Raw genomic sequence first — 11,127 nt, 5'->3', positions numbered from 1 at the left:
CGCAGTTTGGTCAAACTCACGCTGGTAGCTTCAAGAACACTGTCCAACCATCTCGTCCTCTGTCGCCCCCTTCTCCTTGTGCCCTCCATCTTTCCCAACATCAGGGTCTTTTCCAGGGAGTCTTCTCTTCTCATGAGGTGGCCAAAGTATTGGAGCCAAAGTATTGGAGCCTCAGCTTCAGGATCTGTCCTTCCAGTGAGCACTCAGGGCTGATTTCCTTCAGAATGGATAGGTTTGATCTTCTTGCAGTCCATGGGACTCTCAAGAGTCTCTTCCAGCACCATAATTCAAAAGCAGCAATTCTTCAGCGATCAGCCTTCTTGATGGTCCAGCTCTCACTTCCATACATCACTAATGCGAAAACCATAGCCAAATCTAGGATTAGATGTGGTGTATTCATTAAGGCTGGAACCAGAGAAATTCAAATTTAAAGCCCTACTAAGCCATGATGCTCACTGAGCAATTTGGGCTAATTACTATCTCTCAGGCCTACCTTTTCTCACACGGTTGTTGTAACTGCACACTGCCCATAACTCCTTTCTTATCCTGAAGCAAAGTTCTTAACCTGAAGCACTATTTCTGGCTTAGTGGAGTGTGTAACCTGAAGCGTATGTAACCTGAAGCGTATGTAACCCGAGATACAACTGTATACAAACTCAATGAGAGGGCCTAACTTACTTTTGTCAAGTAATCTCATTTATTTTAGGTCTGAGTCAAACTCTCATCTCCTCATCCACACAAGGAAGCCTTTCTCTTTTCTGACCTTTCATATTTGTCAGAGGTGAAAATCCCTGTTCACAACAATATGTTGTGGAGAGCTGTAGAATACTGTAATAGCCAATGCTCTTGAAGAGAGGTGTGGGTACTGTTTCTGGTTGTATTTCCAAAATAATTTATTTTCAGACTATACTATGCTATGCTGAAAGGATTAAATGTTTCTTTGATTGTCCTTGAATATTCTCACCTTATTTGCGATCCTCTCCTTCCACACCAGTGTGACATGCCACACCCTTTGAGAACCACTGGGTTAGAGTGGTGGACCAAGACCTGGAAGGCCATGGGTTCAAATCCCCACTCAGCCATGAAGCTCACCGGTTGACCTTGGGCCAGTCACTGTCTCTCAACCTAACCTACCTAACAGGAATGTTGTGGGGTGGTGGTGGTGGTGAATGAGGTGGGGGGCAACTGTGCCCCCACTTCCAGCTCTTCATAGAAAAATGTATTCTAGAAATGCAATAAACAAATAGTAGCTAAAACGTAACAAGCTCTGAAAATAGCAGGGATTGGGAGAAAGTGCTTCTCCCCCTCTGACTTGCCAAACTGATAAGGATCAGCTAACTTTGGGGAAAATAACTGTACATTGCAGTACACAGCAGAGAGGGCAAGAGAGTTCAGTGGCAGAAAACAAAGCCCTCAGAGGAAGCAAAACCCGTTTTGTGACCAGAGCGGAGCAAATGTGAGCCCTCAAGGTGACAACAGTATAGGGAGCAAAACAAAAAGAGGCAAAACGTCTCTTAGCTGGCTGGCGCGTTTGCAGGGCTCGTTATGAAATGTCCACTGTGTTGGTGGAAAAAACAATCTTTGCTACACAGTGTTATTGGGGAAACACCAGTGGTAATTACTTCCTGGGGAAATATTTCCTTCATTTTTACAATGCAAATCAATCTAGACTGGCGAATGTAGTCATCTACTGCTGATATATCTATCCAGGTTACCCTGAAGCAAATCCCTCTGGCAGAGAGGGTGGTCGTGGCTGCTGACTTGCCAAAGTTTTGCTCTGAGGAAGTAACCTAACTTGACAGAGTCCTGTTCCGTAAGGAACTATCAGCACTTTCACACAGGTTTGGCCTGGCAAACTCTTCCAAATAAATAATGTCAACAGTTTATTCAGCATTCATCCTGCTTTTCCTTCTACAAAGCCTACAAAACTATGGATCCCTCCTGACAATACCGCTTGCAATACGTTTTGCACCTGCAAATGTTTTAGGGAGGATGTACTGTAATGCTTTGTTTTCAATCTGTGCACGTCCTGTAGAATTTTCACTCTGCTTTTATGATGATGATGATGAGCATTCATCCCAATTTGCTTGCAGGGTGTTTGTTAAGGGTCTGAGAGTTGTTAAAGAGAATCCTTTTTCCCTCACGGAGCTACAGTCTCCAGAGTTCCCTGAGAAGAGGGACTGCTTTTTAAACTACTCTGGAAATTGTAGCTCTGTGAGGGAAGAAGGCGTCTCATAACAACTCTCAGTGCCCTGAAGGAACTACAGTTACCAGGATTCTCTGAGGGAAGCCACAACTATTTAAAGTGGTTTCATGCTGCTTTGAATGCATAGCGCAGAGGGGGCCTTATGCACATTTACTCAGAAGCAAATCCTGCTAAATTCAATGGAGTTTACTCCTGAGTGAGCATGCCTAAGAGTGCAGTTGTGCAGTGCAATGCTATGTATGTTTATTGGGAAGTAAATCCCACTTTGCTTAACAGGACTTAATTCCAGCTATGTGCATGTGAAGGGCTGCAAAACAAGTCTTGAAATTTAGAGGGAGAGGTATTATGATGTATTTATACTAGGGCCTACTGCACAGAGGAAAGGGCGGTTAGACTTTAAGGTTTTCTGACTGATCTCTGCTGGTCTCCTTCAGTGTTTATGCTGCAGCAACAAGAAGAGTCAAACACAGCTAATTTCATCTTGATTTCTGGCCAATGTCAGCAAATGTGATAGGCAAAACAGTTAATTGAGTTGAAGAGGAAGACCAGGCAGGCAATATTATAATAATTGCCTTGCTTCTTCATTTCATTTTGATTCTTGATCAAAGCTGGTTTGGCTTTGATGTCCCCTTCTCCAATATGCTTATTTCTGCCCATAAAACATCTGTTCTCTACAAAATTAGAAAATTGAGATAATGTAAGGAAGAAACACATCTGTAGAAAACAAAGGATTTAGCTGGTTTAAAAAATAACAACTCAGGCAGCACAATGGCAATTTATTCATGTGCATTCTGATAAATACAAGAGGGATCTGCAACAGACTGTTACAGTGTTCGTAGTTTGAGCCAGCCAGCCAGCCAAACCTTTTCCCAGGATATGCCATTACATTACATTACACTCCCCCTGCCTGCGTTTCCATGCTTCCTTGCCTCAAAAAAGTCCACATTCCAGGACGACTGAGCATACTCAGTTCTCACTGAATTGTTGGGAGTTTTGGGGGGGATGGGGCCCCTCCCTCCCTTGAATGGATAGCAGCATTCTGGCTATGTAAGGATCCACGCTTAGAGAATGTGTGTTTGCTGTAAGTAAGAGCACTTCCCTAGACAGCATCTTAAAAAGCAGAGACATCACCTTGCCAACAAAGGTCCGTATAGTTTTTCCGTATAGGTCCTATGGTTTTCCCAGTAGTGATGTATGGAAGTGAGAGCTGGACCATAAAGAAGGCTGATCGCCGAAGAATTAATGCTTTTGAATTATGGTGCTGGAGGAGACTCTTGAGAGTCCCATGGACTGCAAGAAGATGAAACATATCTATTCTTAGGGAAATCAGCCCTGAGTGCTCACTGGAAGGACAGATCCTGAAGCTGAGGCTCCAATACTTTGGCCACCTCATGAGAAGAGAAGACTCCCTGGAAAAGACCCTGATGTTGGGAAAGATGGAGGGCACAAGGAGAAGGGGGCAATAGAGGACGAGATGGTTGGACAGTGTTCTCGAAGCTACCAGCATGAGTTTGACCAAACTGCGAGAGGCAGTGGAAGACAGGAGTGCCTGGCATGCTCTGGTCCATGGGGTCACGAAGAGTCGGACACGACTAAACGGCTAAACAACAACAACCACAACCACAACCACAACAACAACAACAACAACAAAGAGCACTTCCAGAGTGTCACTATTTTCAGGTGGAATTCAGGCAGGTATGGGCAAATTCAGGCTGCATGATTAAGTGTGATTGGGAGGCCTTGCACAACAAACCTGCTTCCCTGAAAGGCTGGACTTCTTGTGCTAAGGAAAGTGATGGGTAGATGCAATGGAAAAGGTGGGATGGTGATTCCTTTGATGCAACATCATCTAACCTCCCTGAAAATAAATCAGACTGGATGCCCATTAAATAGTCCACCTCATCTAATCTCCTTGCAAACAAATCAGGATGCATACTCAGTGCACAGATCATCTGGAAGCATCCTAAAGAGGATGGTACCACTGAAAACAATACTGATTTCTTTATTCATTTTGCATATATGGCTCCCTCTGGTGGAAAGAAATGGTGAGAGAAAGAGTATTAAGGGGGAAATGAGAGCATAATGTTTAGGGCCAGTTTAAACATGGATACTGACCACCACTTTGTGGTCTCTCGTCTCCACTATTCCTCCCAGGCATGGACTTGTGTGGAGGAAGCACTGAGAGACTCAGTTTGTTCGCCATGTGTGCTGCAACCATGCAAGTGGCTTAAGCCTGTATTTCCTGCAAGAGGTTTCCACTCCAGCATAACATTCCTGCTGCTTCCCTGTTCATGAGGCACACAGAGCTCACCCCCAGCCTGTAGCAGAGCCACCATTTATCCCCTTTGTGCCATGAAGTTTCATATTTCTTTTGGTATGACTTCTTATTTCGCTTTCATGACTCGGTGTTAAAAGCACCTGCTTTGCAGGCAAAAGGCCCCATGTTCTATCCTGCAGCGTCTCCGGGTACGACTGGGAGAGATGCTTGTTTGAAATCCTGGACGGCAGAGCTGGCAATACTGTTATGAAGGCTGCACGCCAATCTCTACCAAGCGATGCACAAACTTCCAGCGGGTTGGGTTCCAAGCATTTTTCAGGGTTGTATTTCCATTGGGAAGATCGAGTCACAGCAGGGGCTAGTGTCTTTAAGAAATATGGTTTATTAATGCATATTTACACCTGGAAGTCTGTAATGGAGGGGGTGCAGAACATTATACCCCAATAGTGTCTTTCATTGCCCCTCCCATAGCTTCAGCAAACTTGGGGCCAAAGCAGCAGTCAGTCATGGCTCCCGATCTCTCAGGGCAGCCTCCACTAGCCAGTGCCAAAATGGTGTTATGCCCACCCTTTCCAAACTGTGTTTTTAAAATGCCACAATTTTTCCTTCAGACCATGTCATCACCCACTGCCCATCGGGAACTCCCCCTCTCAGCTTACATCCCTGAGCACTGAAATCCTAAACCTGGCGTTATACAAATCATCACAACTGAGTGCACACTAATGTTGGAAGAGACCAGTGCCAGATTTACGTATAAACTCAACAAACTATAGCTTAGGGCCCCACTCCCCCCCCCCCCCAATTTAAAGGAAATAAAACCTGATGTACATTTGCAAAATATAAGATAAAAAACAAATAAAATAAAACCTACATATAGCAACAGTATTTTGTGTTGTGTAGGCTCCTATGATGTAAGTAATGGCGCCTGCTAACCTGCTCCCTAAAATATCACTGGTTTGCTCCTTTCTATATCTAGGGTGCCTACATTCTGCGTGGACTGGCTGTGTGGCAACATGTGCAAATGGCTTTAGATACCTATTGGGCCTATAAATTACCACATAGCATATATTCAACACAAAAAACAGTGACAATTTGTTGTTGACAAAGGACAGCAGGACATATAAAGGGCCCCATTACCTTCAGTAGCTTAGGGCCTCATCAAACCTAAATCCGGTCCTGGAAGAGACCCAACGCTAGAAGAAGCATCTGCTAAAGCAGAGGGATTTCTGCTGCAGACGCTCAATGCAAAATAAAATGGAATCTGGTGATAAGACTGCAACGTTTTATATTCTTCCAGATAAATTGGTACCATCGGCGTAGGTGGCACCTGTCATTTGACAGCAGTTGGAAAGAGGAGGCGAGGGCAGCAAATTTCAAAGAGAGGCAATCTGGGGACATCGTCACACTTGTGTGTTTGATCTGTTGCTTTGTTTTGTTGATGTCGTGCTTTCCCCTGTACTGGAGATCTGGAATGAAGCACACCTTGCTCTTGCGAACGGGTGTCTGGATACCATGTCACTGAAAAGTGCACTTGTGGGTTCTTACTGAAGCAAAGCGTGAAAACAAGCCCCCTAACTGCATGTATGAACCACCTTCTTCCCCAGCAAGCCAGGATCATGAGTGAGGTGTCTCAATGCTGCCTAGCAACATCACCATAGAAACAGACATGAGCAAATAAACCTGCCGGCTTTTTGGATTATTGCTCTCCTTGCATTGGCATGAATGATATAAGACATGAATGATACAAGTGCCTAAATGTGTTAATGCATCAAACAAACACCCTTTGTGTCAGATTATGCACAGCTCTAGAATTCGCTTGAGCATTTGGAGACTCCATGGAAACAACCCAGCCCTTAAATTTATTGTATTTAGGAGATAACAGAAATCACTGGGTTAAAGCTGACCAAAAGTCCAGAGGAAGCATTATTATCAATTCACGATGGGGTGGAAGCTTCACAGGCTATGAAGGACTTGCTCACAAATTTATTGACAGCTGCAAGAATTATTATAGCTAGGAAGTGGAAGGGGCAAGCAGAATATAAAATGGAAGAATGGTATAAAGAGGTGTGAGGTATAGCAATTAATGATAAATTAACATTAAGGTAAGATTGAATATGCAGGTGAAATGATTTTGAGGAGATATGGAGAGTGTTTGTAGAATTTGTACTGTTAAAACGGAAAAGGGTCAAACCATCGCAAGAAGTGTTGAAATTTTGGGAGGTTGGATAGTTACAATGGAATGGTCTCGGTGTTGGGGTGCACATTTTTATTCTTATTTATGAAAATTACTTTGTGGGATTTTTAAAAAAAAGAATGTATAAACTGTAAATAAATGTATAAGATATAAATAAAAGAATGAATAAAAAAGAGGGAAATACTGTATTTATTTATAACATTATTTTATACAGTGGTACCTCGGGTTACATACACTTCAGGTTACAGACTCCGCTAACCCAGAAATAGTGCTTCAGATTAAGAACTTTGCTTCAGGATGAGAACAGAAATCGTGCTCCGGCGGCGTGGCAGCAGCAGGAGGCCTGGCCCCATTAGCTAAAGTGGTGCTTCGGGTTAAGAACAGTTTCAGGTTAAGAACAGACCTCCAGAACGAATTAAGTACTTAACCCGAGGTACCACTGTATTAGGATGGTGAACTTGTGGCCTTCCAGATTCTGCTGAATTGTAACTCCCATCACTCCTGATTTACTGTAGAAGGCAGAAAGCTAGGAATCACAAGTAGGCAGAGGCCTGTTGAGCTCAGGTCTCACTCGCCGGCTTCCCATCGGCATCTGATTGACCATTGTGAGACCAGGAAGCTGGACTAGATGGGCCTTTGGCCTGATCCACTGGAAGGCTCTTCAGGGCAGGACTTTGGGGCAGAGGTCCTTAAACCTACTTATCAAAATGAGCAAATGCAGCAGTACCAGCTTAGCCACATCTTGTTTGTTAGTGTTCTTTCTAACGTTCCAGTTCATCAACTGGTCCCAGGGTGGTAATCCAAAAGAAGCTGACTGAAAACTACATCTAATAGATCACAAAGCATTCTTAAAATACCTAAGGTCAACCAGCAACAGGAGACAGATTTGAACTGAGGTAATTATGACAGTTCTCAAACATACAAATCCACACACACACACACACACACACACACACCCATGGCCTTGGGCAAAGAGATGCAAGTGACAAGAAGTCAACAAGGTTGGTATTAGAGGCCTCTCCATCTAGTTGGGTCGGTTTAGCCTGGAAAAGAGGAGACTGAGAAGCGATATGATAGCCATCTGCAAATATCTGAAGGGCTGCCACACGGGAGATGCAGCAAGCTTGTTTTCTCCTGCTCCGGAGGCTAGGACCCGAATAATAATAATAATAATTTATTTATACCCCGCCCATCTGGCTGGGTTTCCCCCAGCCACTCTGGGCAGCTCCCAACACAATATTAAAATACAGTAATGCATCAAACATTAAAAGCTTCCCTAAACCAATGGCTTCAAGTTATGCGAAAGGGAATTCCAATCAAACTTCAGGAAGAACTTTCTGACAGTAAGTGCTCTTCAGCAGTGGAACGGGACTCCCTCTGAATGTGGTGGACTCGCCTTCCTTGGATGGATCACAGGGGGTTGGACTAGATTACCCTTGGGGTCCCTTCCAACGCTACAATTCTATGATTCGATTTATTATTCCCTTGTTAGGCATATTAATGTAAAGGTAGATTATTTGCAACTCCAAAATGTTTGTAGACCTTAAAGTTCATTTTCTTTCCAAAGCCTCTTGTCTCTCACTCATCCAGTTTTCCATTTCCACCCTTCTGGATGTTCATAGCTTGTGACTCTCTGGATCGATTGATTTCTAGGACTGTTATCATTGGAATAGCAGATTACTGTATAAACAACCGCTTGTCATTTATTCAATAAGCCAGCAGGTGGAGCTGAACTGCCAGGTACCTAAGCCCAACAGACCAAGCCATTGCTTGCTTTGCTCTTGCACAAACTGAAGAAATGCGCAGGGATGCCAACGTCATCGGCAAAGAACAGTGAACGCTGATGTAAGGGCATTGGGTGACAGCACAAAGGGTAACTGTGGGATAGAGTGACTTTTTAATGTCTCAGGGTTTTACGTGCTGGGGTGGGAGAGGACAAAACCTATTTTAAAAACAACTAAACAGCCACAAATTAGCAAGTGTTTGAGTCCCCCAAAACTCTTTTTAACATTTAGCCTGAAGAAGAGTTTGGGTGAACACAAAAGCTTGCTCACTACTTGTGACTTTGCACTGATCATAATAAAGCTACAGAACTTGCTGCTTTTTTCTATTAAAAACAGATCAGTTAACTGCATTCTTCTGTGTAATTCAGGCACAGGAAAACTCTCCCCTCCATGTTTTGGGACTACAACTCCCATCATCCCTGACAACTGGTCCTGTCAGCTAGGGATGATGGGACTTGTTCCAAAACATCTGGAGGGCCGAGTTTGCCTATGCCTGGTGTAATTAGTTGCATATTGCCGCAGAATGCCTTTCCAAGGAACTCAGTTAAACCGACAGACATTGTAGGTTGCTGGTTCATTTCCAGATTTCTGTCTTTGGGAGAAATGGCTGAATTATTCACAGACTGGTAGAAGAGGCAACATTTTCATCAAACCACCGGCTTTTTTGCTTTTTGATCTAAAATAAGGGTCACACTTTATCTGTTCCATTTTAACAGGAGGCATAGCTGTCAACTTTCAGATTTGAAAATAAGGGATCAGCAGCCTCGAAAATCAGCCTCACCTGTCGCGGGGACAGTCTACGGGATATCTAACAATCTGGGATAGCAGCAGGAAGCAGCGGGAAACGGCGCTGAAATAAGGGAATTTACCACAAAAAAAGGGAAGGTTGACAGCTATGGCAGGAGGCATGAAATAATCAAACGTGTGTATGTCTGTGTTTAAATGCATATATTATGCATTTACACAGGCTGGGAGACCATGAGGAGAGTTTTCCCCTATGTGTACACTACATCTGTTGTGAAATTATCCTACAAACAGCAACAACAAAAGCACCTTGAATCAGGAGAGGGGAAACAGGTAGAGGGCAGCATGTGACCAGCCAGAGAGAAGAAACTCAGCAGCTTTGCTGTTGAGAAGATCCAGGCGAGAGGCATAATCTGATCAGCAAACAATTTCATTTGAAGTGCAGAACAATTAATAATGAGTTTGTCTGTGGCAGGACGTTTATTTATACCAGATAGGATGGCCCATTGAGCTCTGTAAACATGATTAGTTCCTTTCAGCTTGCTATGTCGAGCAATTAATGGCCTACCGAGCTGCATGCAGCCCACCAAGCATGTCCCGTGGCCTCCTAGAAGACCAGTCAACCAGTTTTTGCTTCCTGGAACTGTAAAGATGAGGGGGGCTCATCAAGCTACTGGCAGGCCACCCTCCCTGGCTGCTGGGCTACGTTTATCTTGGGGATCACAAGAGGCGTAGGCCTGTCACAAAGGAAAATAAAATATCACATAAGCCGGCAGAGGGCAAAAGCCAAACAAACGCATAAGCAGTATGACTAGTTCCACAGCGGTGGTTACAACTTCAGATGCTCTGTAATCGATCATGTTGTAAGGCCCGGAGACAGTTGTTTCAGAGAGCAGATGTTGGTATAAAACAGGCTTCCTCCACAGTGTATACACACTCATCCCACGGTCATCGGGGTTTCACAGACAAAAACAAGGCCCTCCGTTTTCACGCCACAGCTCATTGCCAGCTCACACGAACACACAACTGTCCCACTATTATGCATTAATTAACACTTTTCTCTGCCTGCTGTTCACTCTATTTAGTCCACGCTTGTGTTACCTACCCTTATTTAAATGCAAAGAAGGTGCCTGGGTTAGAGACACACCAGAAAAACAGCATCGTCCTATAAACCGTTAACCAGCTCAGAATAGGAACATTGGAAGCTGCCTTAAACTAGGTTGGACCAGACACTGACTGGCAGTAGCTCTCCCCTGTGAAGAGACGGGTCTTTCCCAGCCCTTCCTGGACACCTTCTTTGTGCATAGCATGAGATCTGCTGCTTAGCTATAGCTCCTCCATATTAAAACTCACTGCAGTATATGTCAGAACTGCCTGGCTACTAAATGGCATGTACTGTAAATGTTTATATGCATGCGCTGACGTATGTGTGTACTAGAGGCAAGATGTACCCACTTCTTCCTCCATCCAGATTTTACTTCACAAGTCCCTTGTTTCAAAACACCTAGAAGCGCTCACAGTTAAAGAATGACAACCCCAGCAACACACACCAGCAGTATTTTAAAAGGCATCTTCTCCTCCATCTAGAGATTTTAGGCCCAGGGCGGTTCACCTTACCAAATAATTTGAGTGCTGATCTGGTTTGATTGCTTTCAAACATACCATGTCATATTTCCTGCTTTGTCTCAATCACAATTTTTCTTTCTTCCTGGTTTTACTGTCCCTGCTTCTAGAAATTTGCTACCCTTCTTTTATATGGACCCTAACCCTGAATCTAATCAGAATTAAGTCCCTGAGTCTAACTTCAGTGAGACTCCCAGTAGAATGGTTGCTTGCCTGCAGGAGATACACATATTCATATCAAACTCTTTCTGGATGGCTTGTTCAAAGTGTTGCTTAGTTGCTGGCCTGGAATGTAGCC

General features: G+C 43.9%; 1 long non-coding RNA gene across 1 annotated transcript; it reads left to right on the top strand.

The window, feature by feature from the left end:
- Window positions 1-7,120: 7,120 nt before the first annotated feature.
- LOC310713685 lies at window positions 7,121-10,367 on the top strand. Its single transcript, XR_014529405.1, has 3 exons — window positions 7,121-7,574; window positions 8,394-8,523; window positions 9,430-10,367. It is a non-coding gene; the product is annotated as an uncharacterized lncRNA (long non-coding RNA).
- The last annotated feature ends 760 nt before the right edge of the window (window positions 10,368-11,127 follow it).

Source organism: Podarcis liolepis (assembly GCF_965112155.1).
Source record: "Podarcis liolepis genome assembly, chromosome: 8".
Lineage (NCBI taxonomy): Eukaryota > Metazoa > Chordata > Lepidosauria > Squamata > Lacertidae > Podarcis > Podarcis liolepis.
The sequence above is the reverse complement of the archived record's forward strand: the minus strand, read 5'-3'. Positions and strand labels throughout refer to the sequence as shown.